The sequence below is a fragment of the Dipodomys spectabilis genome, unplaced genomic scaffold (assembly GCF_019054845.1).
Source record: "Dipodomys spectabilis isolate Male_0828 unplaced genomic scaffold, ASM1905484v1 ptg000173l, whole genome shotgun sequence".
Lineage (NCBI taxonomy): Eukaryota > Metazoa > Chordata > Mammalia > Rodentia > Heteromyidae > Dipodomys > Dipodomys spectabilis.
Window position 1 is genome coordinate 7,558,158 of NW_024870850.1, and position 24,415 is coordinate 7,582,572.

A 24,415-nucleotide genomic window follows, 5' to 3' on the forward strand; every position below is an offset into this window, starting at 1 on the left:
ATACAAGGCTTTCAAAGCAGAAAGGACACCAATACTCCTTCAACTCGTCAATGAAATTGAAATAGAAAGTTCACTACCGAACTCATTCTATGAAGCCATCAAACCCTCATCTCAAAACCAGGCAGGACTCATCAAAAAAAGAGAACTATAGAAGTGTTTCTTTGATGAACATCGATGCAAAACTTCTCCACAAAATCTTGGACAAACAAAATTTTCTTAATAGAAACCCAGAAACACAACAAATCAAAGAAAGGTTGGACAAATGGGATTGCATGAAATTCCGGAGCTTCTGCATGGCAAAAGACATAGCTAGCAAGATCAATAGAATGCCCATAGATTGGGAGAAGCTCTTCACTAACCATACAATGGACAATGGTCTCATATCTAAAATATGGAACTCAAAAAACTAAATCCCACAAAAACAAATCCTCAAACAACTGTCCAGTAAATAAGTGGGCTAAAGACTTAAAGAGAAGCTTCTCTGAAGAGGAAAGAAGGATGGCCAATATACACATGAAGAAATGCTCAACCTCCCTAGCCATAAAAGAAATGTAAATCAAAACAACATTAAGATACCACCTCACCCCAGTTAGAATGGCTACAATCAAGAACTCTAATAACAACTGATGCTGGAGGGGATGTGTACAGAAGGGAACCTTACTGCATTGTTGGTGTAAGCTTGTTCAACCACTTTGGAAAGCAGTATGGAGGTTCCTCAAAAGACTTCACATAGAGCTCCCCTATGACCCAGCAATCCCACTTTTGGGCATTTACGCAAATGTTCACAAACAAGACCACACTAACGCAACCAGCACGACTCTGTTTATTGCAGCATTATTTACCATAGCTAAGATATGCGACCAACCCAGATGCCACTCAGTAGATGAATGGATCAAGAAAATGTGGTTTATATACACAATGTAATTCTATGCATTCACCAGAAAGAAAGCATTGCCGATTTGTTAGGAAATGGAAAGACTTGGAAAAGTTTATATTAATTGAAGTAAGCCAGGTCCAAAGAAACTTATGTCCCATGGTTTTCCTGATTTGCAATAACTAATATATGTCTGATTCAAGCAGAAAAGGTCAGATAAGTTGATGTCAGGGAAATGAACCCTAAGATATGTATTCAACTGTTTTTTTTTCTTTCATGCGATTGTTTCTAACACATTTATAAGATTATTTCTTTGTTGCTTTGTATGTCCCTCCCCCATAGTATAACCCCTGCTTTCACTGTATTTGATGTCCGTATAATTTGTGGAGGGGAAGGGGGAAAATACAAATCGTTTAAATAGGGATACAGGTGGACCAATTGCAACAATGAGATGTACAAGTCGTTATGTCAAAAACGAACTTTACAACTTGGTGGGGAGAGGAGGATGGAAGGGTGGGAGGGGAGAATAGGAAGGGATTGGAAGAGAAAACCACAGAGGAGGCAACAGTGCTTGATAAGAAATGTACTCATTATCTTTCCCATGTGATTGTAACCCCTCTGTACAGTATTTTCTCATAAAAAATAAAAAGACCGGACAGCCCTGGGTGAGCACTAAGATATTCCCAGGTTGTATGTGGTAGAGGTGGGCTCATGGGCCAAGATTGCCCCAATCATATGCAATTAGTGATAGCTAGGGTAGAACTCCTATTGTCTGGTGGTAGATGACTTTCCCAGGTACTGAGATGATTACAGAGCTCTGCCAGAGGCTGTCCTTGTTATGAGGTCATGGCACAATTCTGGTGCTATCACCTGGGCGACACTAAGCTGTGGGACTATATCACCATCTTGCTTCCCTGTCCTACCCATGATAAGTGGGATGGAGAACAAGGATTTGTCACAGGTGCATGGAAAGTTTTGTCAGGGAAGCCACAATCTTTGCACCGGTGGCAGACACCTGTAATCCTAGCTACTTAGAAGGCTGAGATCTGAGGATTAGGGTTGAAAGCTAGCCCAGGTAGAAAAGTCTGTGAGACATTTATCTCCATAAAAACATAAGAAAACTGGTGGTGGAACTGTGGCTGAAGTGTTAAAGAGCTAGCCTTCACTTGAAGGATTCAGAGTCAGATCCCAGGCCTAGAGTTCATGCCCCATAACCAACAACAAAAAAGCCACAGGGCCATTTTAGTGAATACTGCCATGCACTCAGGCTTAATATCCCATCCAGAAAGCCCAAACAGTCATGTGGATACACTGAGGCCTCACTCTAGCTTGTGCTGTTGTAGAACAATGCACACTGGATTCCTAGAACAACCTAAGTTTCATCCTGATTCCATCTTGAGCACAGTCCTTCTTGGGCAATGGTCCCTAAGATGATTCACTGCCAAACAAGACTGGGACTGAGCCAGGTGTTAACAGAGTCACACAGCAATAGTGGTTTTACAAGGCTAAGCATGAAGACAGGTGTCAGCCTACTCCACCCATGGTGGAAACTGATGCAAATGGCATTTGGTTCTGCCTCAGGGACCTTCCAACACCTACTGAAAGATTCCAATGGAAGCTGGGGTGCCAGAACCAAACAGTGCCTCTAGTTTATTCTGGTCCAAACATGACATGCCTGACACATGGTTCTAAGAAAATCCCCAACTCTTATGCCCTCTTCACTAGGAGGTTGTATCACATACCTGCTGTTTTTCACAAGACTGGAGGAGGGAGGTTATGGCAGTGTCTTCCTTCTCTGTTCTAAACCAGTTCCAGAGGCACAATCTAAATGTCTGTACACAAGAGTAGAGACTATAACCACTTCCCCAGCACTGGTCCCAGGATACAGGGATGGTGCTGAGACTGAACTTTAATTATCTCCCTCCCGGCAATGTTGGAGGGTTTCTGTCCATAATGAGCTACTCATGCTGTTGATGGGGAGGAACATGGAGATGGCTTCTTCCACCTTTTCTCATACATACTTTTCTGTTGTTTTGTTCTACTAGAAAAGAACTCTCCGGTCCACACCACTTGACTCTCATATGTTCTTTTTTGGGTGGTGCAATCTTTATATTCTCTCTTTGTCAGCTGCCATCTTGTTCTACTTCTGGGGAATCCTCTTGAATGATGACATTCTCTGAGTCAGATTAGTGTACCTCTACTACATGACATGAATTATATTTCTTTGTTTTCCTTATTTGCCAGTTGTGGGGCCTGAACTCTGGGCCTGGGAGCTGTCCCTCAGCTCTTCAGCTCAAGGGTAGCACTCTACCACTTGAACCACAGCAACAATTCCATCTTTTTCTGCTTATGTGTGCTGAAGAATCCAACCCAGGACCTCATACAAGGCAAGCACTCTACCAGTGAGCCACCTTCCCAGCTCTTCTTTGCTTTCTTTACTTTCCTCAGAAGGGAAGATTTACTTCTTAGCAAAAGTGTGCCTCATCGGCAAAAGTGTGGCAAGTGAGCACAGACACAAGGCAGCTTGCTTTCCTATTTACTCCTAACACAGCAGGCACTGCATCTCTGCTGATATTGGTTGAACTCTGGTGGACAATCTGCTCTCAAACTGAATGGCATTTCTTGAGAGTTTCTTCATATGCAAATCTAATTCTTTCCATGCTCCTCGCATCTTCTCTCATCATCATAGAAACTCCTCTGGGTTCACCAATTTTATTCTGACAGAGACCTTGTGCAAGAACTCAGGAGATAATTGCCTTCCCACATCATGGATTCAGTCTGTTTATAGACTACTGATTAAGTCTGACTGAAGAGACTTGGGGCACTGTTCATACAATGCCACACTGCATTGGTTTCTGAGGCATATTTTTGACATGACCGTGTCAGAAGAGAGTTACAACATCTACAATGCTGTGTATGCCATGGCCAATGCCCTGCACCAGATATTTCTTCATCATATGGAAGAGCCACGAGTGGACAATGCACAAACAAGGGCATTTCTCTCTTCACAGGTAATGGTATTGCTTTTGGGTGATCTGCTCTAGGCATGTAGACTTTGTATTCAAGGTTTCATAGCAGATAGTACTAGGTCATCTGGCTCCATTTTGGAAAATACAAGAGACACTGGGCCTATAGTGCTGGCCATGAAATGACTGTAGAATTATGAAGACAATGGCTTGAAGATCACTGCATCCGTGACAAGGAAGTGCTGTATCTTCTGTCTCCATCCTCATTCTGTGGGGAAAAACTATCCCCTTTCAATAGCACATATCCAAATTCTTCTTGTGCCTTTTTAAAATAACAGATCAAGGGTGACTAGTTCTTGAAAACCTAAGATTGTCTGGACACAAGTGGCTCACACCTGTGGTTTACTCCTGACTACAACTAACCACCAAATAGATAGAGGTGGAATTGTGGCTCAATATATTGAATGCTTATTTTGAAAGAAAAAGAAAAACACCTTAAGTTGAGTGCCTTTGCCCTGTGGTTGAGGTACAAGGTAGGCACACACACACACACACACACACACACACACACACACATACAATGAACTAAGTCTTGTTTATAGTAATCTTTCATAGTTGTCATAAATATTTTATAATTTTACTTAGTTTATTGCTTATCTATTTTTCAGACTGACTCTCTGATCACAATCATAAAATAAGTGATAGTAATTCATTATAAAGAGGTGATAGAAATCTGTCATATTAGAAATGAATTCTAATAAGAATTCTAACCAAATAATGATATTTGGTTGGATGTGGCTGGAGTTTCATTGCCTTGAAATTGAGTTTCTCCATTCCATATTGGATAACCAGGTTTTAGAAACTTCTTAACAAGTTAGTCTACGGTGGGCCTGCATTTGATAGAGTTGATTAGATTCCTGTGGTGTGTGTGAATCATGTGGTGGGAATGAAGGATAATCTGTGTGTATCCATTGTTTTGGGGTTCTGTGATAACTCTGGGAAGCACTTCACCATACTGTAATGTGTCCCTTTTAGGTGCATCCCTTCTTGAAGAAGATCCAATTTACCAATCCTGTTGGAGACCAAGTGGTTTTGAATGAAGAAAGAAAATTGGAGGCAGAGTATGATATTATGAGCTTCTGGAATTTTCCAGAAGGTCTGGAACAAAGGGTGAAAGTTGACCAGTTTTCTCAATCTAGGCCACATGATCAACAACGGATTTTGTTTGAAAATCTGATAAAGTGACCCATGGGAATTACCAAGGTGGGTCATTTATACATCTTCATTCTCTGCTTTTTTTAATGTACAGTTTGGGATAGAGAAATGGAATCATTTATAAGAAGAGAAAAAGATCCCGAAAGAGAGGACAAAAACATTTGATACGCCAGACTCCATATATTTCAGTGTTCTTTACAATTCTATGAGAACAAGAATGATTCAGAAGAGGCCCTTAATACATCAAAAGTGTTGAGGAGCTTGAAGTGGGAATATTGTCAGGCCACCACTGCATTATGCAGTCAGGAGTCTAAAGGACAAGCAAGCTCATATCTCTGAGTGCAGAGATCTTGACATCATTCAATGCTGTAGCTGTGGCTCAGTGGAGTGATGTCACCCACACATGCATGACAGAAACACACACAGTGTTGTCTCTAATTCTGCTGGGCCAGTTCTGAAAAACAGAAAAATATCTGCACAAAGATAGAAATGTCTGGAAGCCCAACAGATTATTCCATTTACAATGACTCAAAGAAGAGAGTGCTCACTGTTCTTTAGGTGCTTATGTAATGGCTGCTATTGTTGGACAACTATGTATTCAACACAGAGGAGTTGATTAATTTTACTACAATAAAGCTTCAAGGAGAACCAAAACAGCAGAATTAAATAAAGTGAATGGGTGTTAGACTGCCATATCAAAGTCTACATCAAACTTTATGAAGTCTCTAATCACTTGCCCACTAGAGAAAAGGAAACTTCAAATCCAATAACTTTTTGCCCTTTATTCAGTATAAACTTACAATTTGGGGCTAAAAATTAATAGGTAGTTGTCCTTATACATTCATCATACTCCAATAGTAAAGGAAGTTAGTATTAAGTCTTTTCTAAGGAAAGAGTCTAAGGTATAAGGCACCTGTTCCTGGATTCTCAGCAAAATAAAATGAATGTTTACCTTGTCAAAGAGGACAACATACCAGAATGATTCTGATCTCATGTCTTTAGCCCATGAGAAGCAAGCCCAATGCAAACACAGTTGTAACAGTTTGTGTTTAAACAGTCACAAGTTACATTAAAATTGCTCACACTTAGCTGAGTGACAGTGCCTTAGGCCTGTAAACTTAGCTCCTCAGAGAGCTAATATGTGACGATCATGGTTCCAAGCCAACCTGGGAAGGAAAGTTCATGAGTCTTTTATCTCCAGTAAACCAACAAAAGTCAGAATGTATAGGTGGTTCAAGAGGCAGAGCACTCACTTTACACAAAAACAATGCTCAGAAACAACACCCAGACCGTGGCTTCAACTATTAGGACCAGAAACAAAAAAACAAAACCCATAAAATCATCAGCTCGTTTTCATTTCCTTAGGTGGCCAAAATGGAAATTCATTGTGAAGTACAGAAATATGAAGCATATGAAATAAAAAGAACAACACAGAAGACAGAGATCATAGCTTGGCAAAAATAGGAAGTACTGAATAATATCATTGATGCTGTTATTGTTTTGTCAGTCTCGGGACTAGAACTCTGGGCCTGGGTGCTCTCCCTGAGTTCTTAAGCTCAAGGAGAGTGCTCTACTACTTAAGCCATAGCATCAATTCCGGTTTTTTGGTGATTATTTGGAGATAAGTGTTTCAGAGACTTTCCTGCCTGGGCTGGCTCTGAACCACAATCCTCAGATCTCAGTCTGTGAGTAGCTAGAATTAAAGGCGAAAGCCACCAGCTCCCTACCATTGATGCTCTTTTGATAACTGAGGTTCAGACCTTTAATACTGTTGCAATAGTTCCTTTTCAGTACTCAGGAAGAGTTTAGAATAATACATGTATTGTCGTTAGAGGAAGACTTCAACAGGAAACAGAGCCAGTGCTCGGTAGGTAGAAAAAAAACATTGATTACCCATTCTGCTAACCAAACACAACTAAGCACGTGTAAAACTTGGTAAACTGTGAATACAAATGTGAAATAATTTTTACTGGCTATCCAAAGCATTATGTTTTTTTTAAAATTTTATTTTATTTTATTTGAGAACATACTGTACAGAGGGGTTACAATTACATGGGCAGGATAATGCATACATTTCTTACCAAGCATTGCAGCCTCCTCCTTTGTTTACCCTTCACCTCCCTTCCCAGCCTCCCACATCCCCCCCACCCAATCATACCCCTCCTACCCCCCCACCACACCGACATTGTAAAGCTGGTTTTGACATGACATTTTGTACTTCTCATTGTTGCAACAGGTCCACCTGAATCCTTAAACGACTTGTTTGTCCCCGTCTCCTCCACATGTTATACTGACATCAAATATAGTGAAAGCGGGGGTTACACTCTGGGGGAGGGACATACAAAGCAACAAAGAAATAATCTTATAAATGCATTAGAAACACATGCATGAAAGAAATAAAAGCATTAAAATACATATTTGAGGGTTCGTTTTCCTAACATCACTTCTCTGACGTTTTCCGCTTGACTCATACCTATACTAGATATTGCAAATAAGGGAAACCATTGGGCCTATGTTTCTTTGGGCCTGGCTTACTTCACTTAATATAATTTTTTCCAAGACTTTCCATTTCCTAACAAATGGGGAAATGTCATTCTTTCTGATGGAGGCATAGAATTCCATTGTGTATATATCCCACATTTTCTTGATCCATTCATCTAGTGAGGGGCATCTGGGTTGGTTCCATATCTTAGCTATGATAAATAATGCTGCAATAAACATAGTTGTGCTGGTAGCTTTAGTGTGGTCTTTTTTGTAAACATTAGGGTAAATCCCCAAAGTGAGATTGCTGGGTCATAGGGGAGTTCTATGTGAAGTCTTTTGAGGAACCTCCATACTGCTTTCCAAAGTGGTTGAACAAGTTTACATTCCCACCAACAATGAAGTAAGGTTCCTTTCTGTCCACATCCCCTCCAGCATCTGTTGTTGTTAGAGTTCTTGATTTTTGCTGTTCTAACTGGAGTGAGGTAATATCTCAATCTTGTTTTGATTTGCATTTCTTTTATGGCTAGGGATGTTGAACATTTCTTCATGTGTCTATTGGCCATCCTTCTTTCTTCTTCAGAGAAGCTTCTCTTTAAGTCTTTCGCCCACTTTCTTATTGGGCAGTTGTTTCTTTGAGGATTTGTTGTTGGGTGGTTTAATTTTTTGAGTTCCAAGTATATTTTAGATATGAGACCCTTGTCCATTGTATGGCTAGTAAAGATCTTCTCCCAATCCGTGGGCTTTCTATTGATCTTGCTAGCTATGTCATTTGCCCTGCAGAAGCTCTGCAACCTTATGCAATCCCATTTGTCCAACCTTTCTTTGATTTGTTGTGTTTCCGGGTCTCTATTCAGAAAATTTCGGTCTGAGCCAAGGAGACCCAGGGTTTGTCCTATTCCATCCTGTAAGGTTTTCAGAGTGTCTGCATTGAGTTCAAGGTCTTTGATCCATTTGGAGTTGATTCTGGTGCAGGGTGATATATGAGGATCTAGCTTTAGTTTTCTACATGTAGTTAACCAGTTTTGCCAGCACCATTTACTGAAGAGGCTGTCTGTCTTCCATTCTATTGTTTTAGCTCCCTTATCGAAGATTAGATGGCTATAGGTCTGTAGGTTCATTTCTGGGTTTTCAATTCTATTCCATTGGTCCTGAGGTCTGTTCTTATGCCAATACCAAGCTGTTTTGATTACTATGGCTTTATAGTAGAGTTTGAAATTTGGTATTGATATTCCTCCAGCAGTGCTCTTTCCATTGAGGAGCGTTTTTGCTATTTGGGGTCTTTTATTGTTCCATATGAATTTTTGGATTGCCTCTTCTATTTCCTTGAAGAATGAGGGTGGAATTTTGATAGGTATTGCGTTGAATTTGTAGATAGCCTTGGGAAGTATTGCCATTTTCACGATGTTAATCTTTCCAATCCAGGAGCATGGGAGGTTCTGCCATTTTTTAAGTTCTGTGTTGATTTCCTTTTTCAAGATTTTAAAGTTTTCATCATAGAGGTCCTTCACTTCTTTAGTTAAGTTAATTCTTAGGTATTTTATTTTTTGTGGGGCTATTACAAATGGAGTTGCTTTCCTAATTTCAGCCACACTTTTCTCATTGTTGGCATACAGAAAAGCCATTGATTTTGGGGGGTTAATTTTATAACCTGCTACTTTGCCAAAGTTTTGAATCAGCTTGAGTAATTTGGGAGTGGAGTCTACGGGATTCTTTAAATACAAGATCATGTCATCTGCAAAGAGGGAGAGTTTTATTTCTTCTTTCCCTATTTGGATCCCCTTTATGTCTGCATGTTGTCTTATTGCTGTAGCTAGGCATTCTAATACTAGATTAAAGAGAAGTGGAGAGAGTGGGCATCCTTGTCTTGTTCCTGAGTTAAGAGGAAATGGCTTTAGTTTTTCACCATTGAGTATAATGCTGGCTGTAGGTTTGTCATATACAGCCTTTATTGTATTGAGGAATGTTCCATGGATTCCTAATTTTTCCAAAACCTTCATCATAACGGGGTGTTGGATCTTGTCGAATGCTTTTTCTGCATCTATTGAGATAACCATGTGGTTCTTATTCTTGCTCCTGCTGATATGATGAATAATATTAATTGATTTGCGTATATTGAACCAGATTTGCATCCCTGAAATGAATCCTGTTTGATCACGGTGTATGATTTTTTGGATGAATTGTTGAAGTCGATTGGCCAAAATTTTGTTGAGAAGTTTTGCATCAATGTTCATCAAAGAAATGGGTCTATAGTTCTCTTTCTTTGATGAGTCCCTGCCTGGTTTTGGGATGAGGGTTATGATGGCTTCATAGAATGTGTTCGGTAGTGAGCTTTCTTTTTCAATTTCATTGAAGAGTTGGAGGAGAATTGGTGTGAGCTCTGCTTTGAAGGCCTTGTAAAATTCCGCTGTAAAACCATCTGGTCCTGGACTTTTCTTAGCTGGGAGGTCTCTTATTGCTGTTTCTATTTCAATGCTTGATATGGGCCTGTTAAGATAGTTTAACTCATCTTGGTTTAGTTTTGGCATGTCAAAATTTGCTAGGAAGAGGTCCATTTCTGTCAAGTTCTCAAACTTATTAGCATAAAGTTTTGAGAAGTATTCCCTTATAATGTTCTGAATCTTGGTTGTTTCCGTGGTGAGGTTTCCATTTTCATCTCTGAGTTTATTAATTTGGGTGTGTTCTCTTCTTTTTCTGATAAGATTTGCTAAGGGTCTGTCAATTTTGTTAAGTTTTTCGAAGAACCAACTCTTTGTTTTGTTGATTATTTCTATAGTTTTTTTGGATTCTAATTCATTTAATTCTGATTTAATTTTGATTATTTCTTTCCGTCTACTGGATTGGGGTTTATCTTGCTGCTCTTTTTCAAGGAGGTTGAGATGTGTCATTAAATTGTTAGTTTCAGATCTTTCCAATTTGTTGATGTAGGAGCTCAGAGCTATAAACTTGCCTCTGAGTACTGCCTTTGCTGTGTCCCAGAGGAGCTGGTAATTTGTGTGTTCATTTTTGTTGAATAGCATGAACATTTGAATTTCCTTTCTAATCGCTTCCATGACCCACTCATGATTCAGCAGTGTGTTGTTCAGCCTCCATGTGATACCGGACTTTCTGTGGTGGCTTTTGGTATTGAGTTCTAATTTTATTCCCTTGTGGTCAGAGAGAATGCAAGGTATAACTTCAATGTTTCTGAATTTAGACAAGTTTGCTTTGTTTCCTAAAATGTGGTCTATTTTAGAAAACGTCCCATGTGCTGCTGAGAAAAACGTGTATTCTGATGCTGCTGGGGGAAATGTTCGGTAGATGTCTGTTAAGTCTAGTTGATCTATGCAGCTGTTTAGATCTGCGGTTTCTCTGTTGAGTTTTTGCCGAGTTGATCTATCTAGCGGGGAGAGTGGTGTGTTAAAATCCCCAACAATTAATGTCTTTGGATCTATATGGGATTTGAGGGAAAGTAGTGTTTCTTTGATAAATTTGGGTGCTCCATTGTTTGGCGAATAGATATTTAGATTGTAATATCCTCCTGAAGGAGAGATCCTTTAATTAGTATGTAGCGACCTTCTTTATCTCTTCTCACGAATTTTAATTTGAAGTCTATTTTATCTGATATTAGGATTGCAAGTCCCGCCTGTTTATGGAGTCTGGTTGCTGGTAGATTTTGTTCCAGCCTTTAACATTGAAAATGTGTTTGTTTTTATGGGCAAGATGTGATCTTGCAGGCAGCAGATAGAAGGGTCTTTTTTTTAATCCAACTAGACAGTCTATGTCGCTTAATTGGAGAGTTCAGTCCGTTAACATTAAGAGATAGGACTGAGAGTTCCTGCCATGTTATCTACCTTCTTGGGGGCTGCAAAAACTGGGTTCTTCCTATGGTTCTTGGATTCTCAGTTTGGGTGCAGTTTCTTGGCCTTTATTGCGGTCTTGTTGGTTTTCTATGTGTAGGACATCTTTAAGAATCTTTTGTAGGGCTGGTTTGGTGGAGATGTATTGTTTCAATTTTTCTTTGCTATGGAAGGTTTTTATTTGGCCTTCAGTTATGAAGGAGAGTTTAGCTGGGTACAGTATTCTTGGTTGATAGTTGTTTGCTTTTAGGGCATGGCATACATCATTCCAGGCTCTTCTTGCTTTGATTGTCTCTGCTGAGAAATCTGAGGTGATTCTAATTGGTTTCCCTTTATAGGTGATTAATCTTTTCTCCTTGACAGCTTTAAGGATCTTTTCCTTGTTCTGAGTTGATCCTGTGTGGATTATAATGTGACGGTGGGATGTCCTATTCTGGTCTGGTCTATTTGGGGTTCTAAAGGCTTCTTGTATCTGAATAGGCCTATCTTTTTGCATGTTTGGGAAGTTCCCTGATGGGATCCTGTTAAATAAATAAAGGACATACAACCATCCAAGACAAATCCAAGAAATATGATAGATCTATCCAACACCTGGAAGACACCATCAGAAGGCCTAATCTAAGGATAATGTGTGTAGAGGAGCACCTAGAAACAGAAGTTAATGGTCTAGGAAATTTGTTTAACAGGATCCTAGCAATTATGTTTTAATATATGATGAAGAGCAGATATTTCCAAGACTCTTAATATATCAATTACATCATTGATTACTAGGTAGAGTTGCATCTGCCTTTAAACACAACTAATGGGTAAAGAATCAAAGATCTTTTCAAACTTGGAGCTCAAGGAAAGCTCAGTCTCCATCTACAGGACTGACAAGCCAGGAGCTGGCCATTGCCAGCCTCTGTCTTAGAGGATACGAGTGTGGAACCTATACCTCTCCAGGAGACACTCAAGTAAAGGAAAGAAAGGATGGGCTCACCATTGACTTCCATAAGACCTTGGTAAAATCAATGCCCAGAGCTCACAATTAGGCAATTTGTGCATCATATCGAACCAAATCTCTAAGGACACCCAAATAGAAATGGAAGAAGAAGAGAAAAGAAAACATCAGAAACACTAGATTTTTGAGGGGATCTCTTTAGCCATGCTGGCAAAAGATAGTGTGTCCTTTCTTCCACTGCTTTATTTTCTACTTACATTTTTCAGATCCAGTGGTGTTCAATCGCCTCTTGATTGGACTAAATTACACATCATAAATGTGTTACTGTTTTACAATGAGATATGACAAAGTAAACAAGACACAAGAAACAAAGATTGGCTTCTTAATTTGTTATATACTTTCTAGATGACTCTATATACTGGACCGCATATATGGTGTATAAGCATGCACATCTAAGGGAAACTAAGAGGAGGGCGAAGAACTATAGGAAAATTGGTGAAAAAATACAACAGAGGGGCCTATCAGCGGCACTGGTCATTGATGAAAGTGAACTAAGGAACTCAAGGCTGGTGATGGGAGGGAGGGAAAGAAATAGAAAGAGGAAACAGCTGATACTGAGTAAAAGGAAAGAAATCTACATATCACCTGATTTGGGGGAAACAGTTTTATTGTTAAAGTCTGCAGAGTTCATAAGCTTTGTAGATGAAGACAATGACAAGATGCATTGTGAAGGTTAAAATGTGTTAGTGACTTTCGCTAAGTATCACTATGCCACAATACTGTGAAATTTATGTAATTACTCTCAATAAAGAGAAAGTGTTACTGTTTTAAAGTACTGACTAAAACATTGAGTCATATGTATTAACTTTTCACGTTCTTGTGGAAGTCTATTATTAAATTCATTATTAATTTCAATATTATACCCACAATTTTTTTCAAGGCAGGACACCAATGGCTACTTTAGAAGGCATGGATCTGAGGATCACAATTCAAAATTAGCCTGGACAGAAAAGTGTATGAGACTCCATCTTTAACTTACAAGTAAGAATACAGGATGGAAGATATTTCTCAAATGGTAAAATGCCACTTGTGAATTACAAAGCCAAGAAAGGGAGTTTGGGTCCTGACTTCCAGGGCTGGCACACACAAACACACACACACACACACACACACACACACACACACACACACACACACACATATACGATTTTTTCCATAAATTGATTTTTTCCCTTATCTTCACACCAACCAACTCTGAAAACCATCAATCCTGTCTTTAATTTTTTTAAAAGCAAGTGATTTCTTTTCTCACGTTGGCCTGTGGATGCCACTGTGTGCAGTGCCAATGATGCCAAAGGCTCAGCAGATACCAGGAAATAAAAAGGCGGGGAGAGAAAAAATACCCAATATATTAAATGAAAACAAACCAAGGGAGGGAGATGAAGGGTGTGAAGATGGGAGGGCAGGGATGAGAAGGGGAAACAAAGGAGGAGGCAACAATGCTTGATAAGAAATATACTCATTACCTTGGTCATGTAATTGCAACTCCTCTGTACGGTATTTTCACAATAAAAAAAAACATAATTTTTTTAAAAAAAGAAAACCAACCAAATCTGCCTGAGCAGGAAAAAAAGAAAAGAGATGCCCATACGTTGCAGGTGACTCATCTCAACCTGGAGAGGGGCCAGAATAGCAGGAATATGCTATGGATCCCACCCGTGCTCCCTGGACCTGCTGCTCAGGATCTGTCCCGAGTTGGTGTTGCTGAACAAACCCTCAAACATGAACAAGGCCCTAGCCACATGCAGCCCCTCATGCTCAAGGCCCAGGTCTCCTTCCTATGATGCTCCCTGCCTCATGCCCCAGGGAATGCTGGGAGTATCCTTCCCCTTCCAGAGCAGGACCCTGAGCCCCATCTTCCCCAGAAGCACCAAACCATGTGCAGGGCCTAAGCAGCTCAGAAATACTGCTTGTCATGTCTGGGGACCGCTTGATGCACCCGGTGAGGACTGCACCCTAGGTTGGTTGGCCTGGTAGTGGTGGATCTGGAAGCTCCCAGAGGCAGAAGCCGCACTCCTGCACTAACAGGTGGTGAACGGCTCATGGACCAACCAGACTGGGTACTGTGATCCGGAAGTCTCTGAGTATGCTCCCAGGAGGATCTGGCAATGTACTGGTAGCTTCCACCAGCCAAAGGGATAGAAGGTAGAAATTTTCTAACTGGCTTTGAGACCATCCAAAGCTAAGAGTATTGCCTTGAGTTTTATGGTTTTCTTATTTTTCTTCTCTTATTTTGCCACTTCTTGCCAATATTAATTCATCCAAACCCATATTTGCTTTCTTTACGCCCCCCCACCGGATTTCTTTCATAAAACAATCGTGTGTTCACATTTTCTACTTTCTTCTAGATATGCGTCAGATAGATAACGTGCAGTTTGCTCTACATACATATTTTTCCCATGTGGTTTCCTTTAAGCGACAAAGAAAAAAAGTAGAAATTACGTTTAAATTTTAGTAGCTTTGGTTATATATTTACTTCAATGTAAAACCTAATTTATGTTACTCGATTCTTTTTTTTTTTGGTCAGTCATAGGGCTTGAACTCTGAGCCTAGGCTCTGTCCCTCAGTTCTTCAGCCCAAGGCAAGCAATCTACCACTTGAACCAGAGCACCACTCCTAGTTTTCTGAGTGGTTTATTGGAGATAAGAGTCTTACAAAGTTTCTTGTCTCGGCTGACTTTTAACTGTGATCCTCAGATCTCAGCCTCCTGAGTAGCTAGGATTATGGGTTTGAGCCAACGGCTCACAGCTATTGCTCAATTGTTTTATTATTTTTATTATTGCTCAATTCTTTGCACACCAAAAGGCCAATATATGAATGTTTTTAACTAAAAGTTGCTTTCCTTCAAATATTCCCTGAAGAAAGTTACAAGAGTGATATGTAAAGTCCTGCAATCAGCTGCATTTTGAAAACACCAAGAGATGGTCTGAGATCCCTCAAGTTTGTTAAGTTTGGACTCTTCATGCAATGTCAGTCTACATGTGATTCTCCTGTTCTCCCTGCTTTAAAACCAAATGGGAAATATCAATTTACAACCAGTTTGTCTAAGGATTACTACTTTACATCTTTAAAATGTCATTTTGAGATCAAATGTTTTCAAAGAGTTAATTAAACATGTAATTTTTAAAAAGTCAGTAAGGAATCTAGTTGCCAGTGATTCACACCTGTAATCCTAGGTACTCAGGTGGTTGAGATCTGAGGATCAGGGTACAAAGCCAGCCCAAGCATGAAACTCCATAGGACTCTTATCTTCAATTAACCACCAGAAAACCAAAAGCGGTGTTGTGGCTCAAGCGGTAGGGCATTCTCCTTAAGCTGAAAAACTAAGGGACAGCACCTAGACCCAGAGTTCAAATCTCATGACCAAGGGAAGTTAGTAAATGAAAGTCTTGAGAACGGGAATTGATGAAACAAATTGGTTTCATTTGGATACAAAATGATTTCAGAAGCAAAAACGGTCTTCAATTTTTTTTTTTGGTGGATTGTGGGGCTTGAACTCTGGGCCTGGGCACTGTCCCTCAGCTCTTCAGCTCAAGGCTAGCACTCTACCACTTCAGTCACAGCACCACTTCCCATCTTCAATTTTTATACCCACAAAATGTTCAAGTAAGTAGCAGATGAGTACATCTTGAGTTTCATAAAATAGAGCTTATTATAAAAATAATTAGCAATAAATAAGTTGATTGATTATCCAGAAAATTCATAATAACAGACACTAATGTGTATATGGCCAAAAGGAATATTATAACACTGTTGGTAACATAATATGAAAAAAGATATAATATTACATGCATATTACACACACACAAATATTGGTGTTTGTTATGTCTATGTTTACATATGATGAGTGTTTATCATGACACTACTTAGAAGCTGAGTTGCAGAACCAGGCTCCGTTCCAATCAAAACCTGAATGGAAAAAATAAATTGAGTCACACAGACACAGGGAGTATTGAGCGTGCAATTATATGTTTGAGTCAGGAATATGGGTGGAAGTGGAGAACATCGTGTTCTGTTAATCACCCTGGCAAATGCACCAGTGGTATACACTGGACCCCATTTGAAAAATGAAACATAAAAACCTGTGGGTAGGGCAGGGAGGGAAAAACTGGGTAATATTGTAAGAACAGAAATGTACTAAATATCTGATTTACATAATGGTAACTCCTCTGTACAACACATTTACAATACACAAAGACAAACAGACATACAGACAGAAAGCATTCAGATAGATAGAGGCAACACAGATCCCCAAGTTTTCTCTTATTTTTGAAATGTAGGGAGAAGAAGGCATAGAGTACTAGAGTAGACACCAATGACAATGAAGTAAAAATTGTTAGCTTCTCCACCAAGGAAACCTGATACACAGTTCAGGCAGAAAAGGCAAATTCCCCACCCTCAGGAGATGTAGGCCCCTGGAGAAGACAAAGGAAAAGGGAAAAATAAGAAAATAAGAGAGAAATGGACTTGTGCTAAGCCAGGACCACAGCAGATGTGGAAGTGACCACAGAGTCTGGGGAACTTCTCACTGTGCTCCGGAGGTGTGACCAGGATGGTCCAGGAAGTGACCTCCATGGATGAGGAAGTCAACACAGACTGTGGGGTCCTTTGCTGACTCCAAATCAGGTGATTAACAGGTGACTACTGGATTCAAGCAAGTGAAGAGGAAGTAGGGAGGGCCTGTTCTCTTGGGCAGACTGAACAGAAATAGTTAGAGTAATAGATGAGGAGAATGGGATAAAAGTTTATCCTCTGAGCCAGCCACAGGTGGCTCATACCAATAATCCTGGGTATAGAAGCAACAAAGATTTCCACCTCAGAACCCAAGTCAGGCTTAGTCCCAGCACTGATGCTCTTGCAAGTTCTTGCTGGCTACCATCACCAAATAGCATTTGCATCCTTACTTTTCCAACTTACATTTGCCAAGCCGTTCCTCATAAATATATGCAGCCAATTCACAGAACCAGACACCATGGTGAACTCTGTGCAGAGCAGGACCCTATGCTGTGACCTTGGTTTCACTTCTAGTATGAGGAACTAATAGAGAAGACAGGTAGGGAGACATGGACAGAGCTGGCACTACCCGGCTGTCTAAATGGGAACAAGAATTCCCGGAGCACTCAGGACATGATGGGAACACAGCAGAGCAAGACCCATCCGTACACCCACAGTTACCAGGATCCTCAGTGTGCAGGCCTGTTATGTTCCCAGAAAGTCATTGATCATAGAACATCTCTGTCTAACAAGGGACTGCCAATATATTCATAGGTGCAGTCTGATGGTCAACAACATGCAAGCAATGAGAAGTTCAAGATTCAGAGTGCAAATGTCCAATTGGATAAGTGAATTGACCTTGAAGTATCGATCTGTAATGGTAGAATTCCAGGACACTGTTGGTAACACCTGCAGCAGTAAATAAATACATTGAGCTCTTCTGGATTCTTGTGCATGTGCAGTTGGTATAAAAACCTGAATGGGTCATTTCACCAAACTTCTGTGTTTCCCTTTAACCCTAGATTGTGAGCCAGCCCATCCTCATCTTTGACGGTACTCCAATAACTGACTGGGCCTTTGCTGGCCATGGCGCTCTATGATCATTTGACCTTCACATGGCGTCCTCTGCTGTCATCCATTCCCATCATCCCTAGTGACCCTTGATTGGTTGTGCTTTTTTGTTTTCAACTTTTTGCTTTCACACAAGTTTGTGAACAACTCAACAAGAGAGGAATCCTTCCCTGGAGTTTCATTATCTACAGTCTTGGATGAAATCTTGGTCCTGAGGGTGTGGAGAGGAAGATGGTATACATGTTTTCTAACTTCTGTTTTGACCTTGAAGCTGGGCCCCAGATGCAGAGCTAGAGCGCAGAACCGGCTCTGTATTCCTCGAGGACAGTGGAGGACATCCAGGTAACAAGAATCCACAAAAATTGAAGATCCATTTAGACACCCACCTGACGCTGCAGGCACAGTCTGCATCCAGAATCACAGCTCCATGTCAAAGCAGCAGCAATGTTCCCTGTGGCTCTGACACTGCTTCTCCTCCAGCATCGTCTCCTGATCACTTTCTCTGAAGATGGCAGACGCATTTGCACAGAGAAATCTGTGGCATGCAGCAGGGGAGATGTGGTCATTGCTGGATTTTACCCCCTCTATTCTTTGGAATTGGTCATTCAAGGCTTGAATGACCCTACCCTGCAGCAACAGAACATTCAATACGTGATTTCTTGGCTTTCCTTAAATTTTGAATTTTCTCTTTGGGTTACAGTCAGAGGTGGGGGAAGTTTGGACACAATCACTGATGTCCTAAGCATCTTCTACACTGCCCTCATTAAAACAGCTCTACTTCATTTCAGGTGTTCCCAATGAATATTTTTCTTTCTTCCAAGGGTACAGAGTTTTCTGTCTGTCTTCCATTCTACTCCCCTTTCCCACTGCTGTCGCGAACACCCCACCATCACTGTGACTCCTCCACCCATCACTGTTACTCAGGGTCAATGAGGTGACCAAGAGTCCATACGAAGACACTAAAGTGCAATGTCCCCATCCATAGGGCAAAGTCCAGGGAATCTTCAATCCATTCTGTTCTTTATACTTTTCAAAACAGGACCAATGTTTGGACCTCCTTCAGGGCAATGTTTCTTAGGATAGACATGCAGTTTCTGCTTCTGGGGTTATTTCATGTCAGCAAAGCTCGGGAATGGGGAGCTGCTGGACAGATCAGTAATAAGAGATGCATGACACATTTGATTTTTTCCCCTTAACTAATATAAGTAAGCTTCTGTCCTGCTATCCATGTCTTGGCCTGTCTCCTATGTAATTCCCAGAAACTCTGTTTCCGTTCCTTGTTCTCCAACATGTTTCCAGGCTTATTTATTTTTCTCTGCTCATAACTTTCTAAACTAAATTTGAATCTTTTTTTCACATATATTGTCATTAATGGGTCTTGAACTCTGGGCTTGTGTGCTGTCCCTGTGCTAGTCAGCTTAAGACAAGTGCTCGATTGCTGGCGCCACAGTGCCATTTCCAATATTTAGTGGTTTATTGGAGATAAGAGTCTCATGGACCCTTCTGCCCTGGCTGGCTTTGAACCCTGATCCTCAGATCTCAGCCTCCTGAGTTGATAGGATGACAGGCATGAGCAAAGGTGCCTGGATTTTCCATATGTTTTATACACACTTTCATTCATGCATTTGACCCAGGTGAGCTCACTACTTTCAGATCTATAAAATTTTCTGTAAACTAGGGAAGCCATGGGTGAATCTTCTCAGACAAGTTCTGTGGAAACACCCTGTATGGGGTTTGTTCATTAGAGGAATACTTTATTCCATGAGAGATTTATGAGAGATACTGAAGCCAAATTAATGTGGTGAGGAAGTGAGTGAGAAAGATGGGGCTCATGTGTAAACCCAGAATTAGAAACGTACCGCCATGGGAGGTGGGAGATGTCAGAGCTATCCTCTTCTCTGTCCATTCTCTAATTGAGCTGTATGTGTGTGTGTGTGTGTGTGTGTGTGTGTGTGTGTGTGTGTGTGTGTGTGTGTGTGTGTGCATGTGTGCATGTTCAAATATACTCTGGTACTCAGGCATCATCTCAACTTCAGATGGCTGTCCCTTGGCATTTTTTCTATCCTGGCTGGCACTCTACCACTTGATCTACAGCTCTGCACCAGTTTCTGTGGAGGTGCTTGCACATAAAATGTGTCACAGACATTCCTGCCCAAAGGGACTACAAAACATATTTCTCCTATATCATCCTCCTTAGTAGTTATAATTGCAGGCCTGAGCCACCAGTTCCCAATTCATATTTAGTATTACTGACATTCTAGATGTAAAGCCTCAGTTACATTGTACACAATGAAATCAGCAAACATCCATGACAGTTGAGAATCTCTCTATGAGAATTTCCCTAAAATGATTATATTGAATGCTAGAAGAATTCATCGATCTGGAACATTCTTGATTCATATTGGCATGTGATACCATCGGGCCTTTGAAATGTCTCCGAATTATACCAATCTGACTGGTCTGGCTTTGTGCCTGTCTTTTCAGAAATTCCAGGCAGGCTTCACTGAGTCTGTAGTGACTTCCACAATGTCAGCACTAGAGGGACCCAGGGCCTGCGAGGAGTCAGCTGTGAGGTGATAAACCACTTCAGTACCAGAGAAAACCAAAGGCAATTTTGGTGACAAATACACTGTGGTTCTAAAAACCTCACGAGAACCCTAATAAGTCATGGGCCCAAATATGCCTTCTCCTGGGTGACAGGGGGCCCATATGCCTCATCCACAGGGAATGGCCTTGTGCATGGATTCTGCCTAGCAATAGGAAGATGTGTGTGCTGGAACTGGCATTAGACACAGCTGTGGCCACCAGAACTCTATTACACTTGGAATACCTGTTTGGTATTCCAAACAGGTGGCAGGGTCACCAAAACAGATGAAGGTTAATGAAGTTTCCCTCTAAAAGTAGGGACTCTTCACTTGGGATCCTGGACTCTGACCGCAGAAGAAGAAATTCTACTCAAGTCACAACAGTAAGAAAATGTGGCAGAGCTTTCCTGAGTAAGGAAGCAAACAAACAAGCAGATAGACAAACAGGAAACAGAAAGGCAAAGACACACTCTAATTGAGGAGAGACACACAGCTCTTGGGCTGCCACAGGTGTTCAGATGATAAAGGCAAGAGGTCTGACTTAAAAGTTACACAAACATCGGTTTGTCATCTTTGCTCTAATCATTCCTGGTGTTACACTTTCTGAGTTTCTGTATGTTTTGGCCACTCTTTCCAGATGATTATCCTTGAGAGAAGGAAGGTGTGCTGTTGTCTATATTTGGGGTAGGACGTAGCTTAAGTTTTGGGGGAGCATTTTGGGGGGAAGGCATTTGCCCTACAAGACAACTGCTAATTCAAATGATGAGAAATGCATTTCTCAAGAAGCAATGCAACCTGTTGCTTCTCTGTGAAGTAAAGATATTATCCCTGTGTTTCTAAATCACATGTTTCTGAGTTGCCTTTTCTAGGACACATTTTTTTCCTTAATTTATCCAGCTTCTTTTTGTGCTCAATGTCTTTGGTCCCTTACTCTTATGTAGATTGATGAATAGCTCTCTGTTTGATGTGAGCTTCCCATACCTCATATTTTACTAATCTATTCTACTCCATTTTCCCCTAAATGACTTCATTCCCTTAATATTAAAGGAATTAGATAGACAAGCTTTAAGCTTGAGTTTTTGAATTCTTGGCATGCATTAACCAGGCCTCATTTTCGTTAATGAATCCTGCTTGAGTACAGCATCCTCAGTCTACTGCGATCAAGACCAATACAGTGCTGGGTGAGAACTAAGATTGACTCAAGTTGAATGTGGTAGAAGTGTGCTCATGAGCCAAGATGCCCACAACGATACACAATTAGTGATAGCTAATATAGAATTCAGATTGTCGGGTGGTAGATGACTTTCTCAGGTTTTGAGTGATTACAGAGTCAGCCAGAGGCTGTCCTTGCTATATGGTCATCGCACAGTTCTAGTGCTATTACCTAGCCCACACTAAGCTGTAGGACAATATCACCATCTTACTTCCCTGTCTTACCTATTATAATTGGAATGGAAAAACCATGCAATGCTACAGCACCATGGTAAGTTTTGTAAAGGAAGCCACAAGCTGGACATGGGTGGCTGATGCCTAGAATTCTAGCTACTTAGGAGGCTGAGATCTGAAGACCGGGGTTCAATGCCAGCCCAGGCAGAAAAGTCTGTGAGACCTTTATCTCCAGTAAAACGAAATAAAGCCAGAAGTGGTGCTGTACCTCAAGTACTAGAGAGTTAGTCTTAAGCTGAAGATTTTAGGGTCAGATCCCAGGCCTAGAGTTCAAGCCCCACAACCAACCAAAAAAAAAAAAAAAGCATGCCACAGGACCATCTTGGTGAACACCACAATCTGCTCAGTCTGTCTAGCATCCCCAAAGCCCAAACTGTCATGTGGTTACACTTAAGCCACACTCTAGCTTATGCTGCTGTAGACCAATGCACACTGGATTCCTAGAGAGACTTCAGTTTCTGCCTGGTGCCATCTTGAGCACTGTTCCTCTAGGGCAGTGGTCCCTGAAATAATTCATTGTGCAACAGAGTCACATAGACACAGTGGCTTAACAAGGCTAAGCAAGAAGACAGGTGTCAGCCTACTCCACCCATGGTGGAAACTGATAGAAATGGCATTTGGTTCTGCCTCGTTGACCTTCCAAAACCTCCTGAAAGATTCTAATGGAAGCTGTGTTAGCAGCACCAAACACAGCCTATAGTTTATTCTGGATTATTGGTCCAACCATGATATGCCTGACAAAGGATTCTAAGAAAAACTCTGACCCAATCTTCGGCCCTGCTAACTAGAAGGTTGTACCCCATAAACGCTGTCATTCACAAGATTGGAGGAGGGAGGTTGTGGCAGTGTCTTCCTTCTCTGTCCTAAACCAGTTCTAGAAGCACAATCTAAAGGTCCTGACCCAATAGTAGAGGCTATAAGCACTTCCCCAGCACTGGTCTCAATGTATGGGTATGGTGCTGAGATTTAACTTTAAATCTCTCCCTCTCTGCAATGTCAGAGGGTTTCTGTCCATAATGAGCTACTAGTGCTGGTAATGGGGAGGAACATGGAGATGGCTTCTTCCTCCTTTTCTCACACATCCTTTTCTGTTGTTTGTTCTACTAGAGAAGTATCCTCCAGTCCACACTCCCTCACTCTCATCTCCTCTTTGCTGCGTGAGGCAATCTTCATGTTCTAGCTTCCTGGGCTGCCATTTTGCTCTGCTTCTGGGGAATCCCCATGAATGATGACATTCTCTCAGTCAGCTTATTGTGCCTCTACCACATCAAATGAACTTTGTACTTCTGTGATTTCTTTAATTTCCTCACAAGGCAAGATTCACTTCTTTGCAGAAGGATGCACCATTGGCAAATATGTGGCAAGCGAGCACAAACACAAAGCAGCCTGCTTTCCTATTTACTCCTAACACAGCAGGCCCTGTCTCTCTGCTCATACTGGTTAAATTCAGGTGGACAATCTGCTCCCAATTGGAATTGTATTTCTTAAGAGTTTTTCCATATGTACAGATAATTTAAGGTACTAAATGATTCGGGATGTGAGCTGGCCTTGCTCCTATGTCACAGCAGACAGCAGTGTTTTTGACATATCCATCCGGGGCAGAGAGGAAAAGTCAGCTTGCTCATTCCCCCCCCCCCACTCTCTCTCTCTCTCTCTCTCTCTCTCTCTCTCTCTCTCTCTCTCTCTCTCTCTCTCTCTCTCTCTCTCTCTCCAATCTAAGAAGAATAATCATCTCATATATGCTGATCAAGACCTGTTCAGGAACTCTCCCAATTATAAGAACTTTTCTTAGACTCCAAAATAGAATGCCATCCCGTTGGATCTATACATATTACTGTGTGTAGAAATCAACATTTGATTCAACAAAGTCATGAGATTTCCAGTTAATCATTTGTAATACTTGTATACCTACCCAAATTGTGTGATTTCTGTGCAGGATCAACTTAAAGAAATACCAATTGCTTCTCACCCTGCTGCTGGCTGTGGAGGAAATCAACAAGAATTCCCATCTGCTACCCAACAGGACTCTGGGGTTTGAGATCTATAGTGCACATTACTCAGGTACTGATCTGTGAGAGGATCTACACACCTGGCTGTCTGGAAAGACTAAAAACATCCCTAATTACACCTGCAGAAGAGACAGCAAAGCAACAGCGGCACTCACAGGTACCTCAAGCACATTCTTCCCAATAGGGATACTGCTGGACCTGTACAAACTTCCACAGGTGAGGCTGGGAGGGGTGGGCAGATGTGAAGCCATATCCACAGTGACTCTGTCCTCAACAGGCTGAAGAGGAGGTGGTATCACAAACCCTTCAAAATGCATAATCTCACAGGGAGAAGCCTTCAAAGTGGGTGGGACATACACATTTTCATTGCTACAAATAAAGGGTGGGGTGTTAAGAGAGGAAAGGTTGACTCAACGCTCTGAGCCTTATCTGTAC

The 24,415-nt window shown here is 41.1% G+C and overlaps 1 non-coding gene across 1 annotated transcript; it reads left to right on the forward strand.

Moving 5' to 3' along the window:
* Positions 1 to 13,605: 13,605 nt before the first annotated feature.
* On the forward strand, positions 13,606 to 13,691 carry LOC122120007. Its single transcript, XR_006149629.1, has one exon. It is a non-coding gene; the product is annotated as a small nucleolar RNA SNORD35 (small nucleolar RNA).
* The last annotated feature ends 10,724 nt before the right edge of the window (positions 13,692 to 24,415 follow it).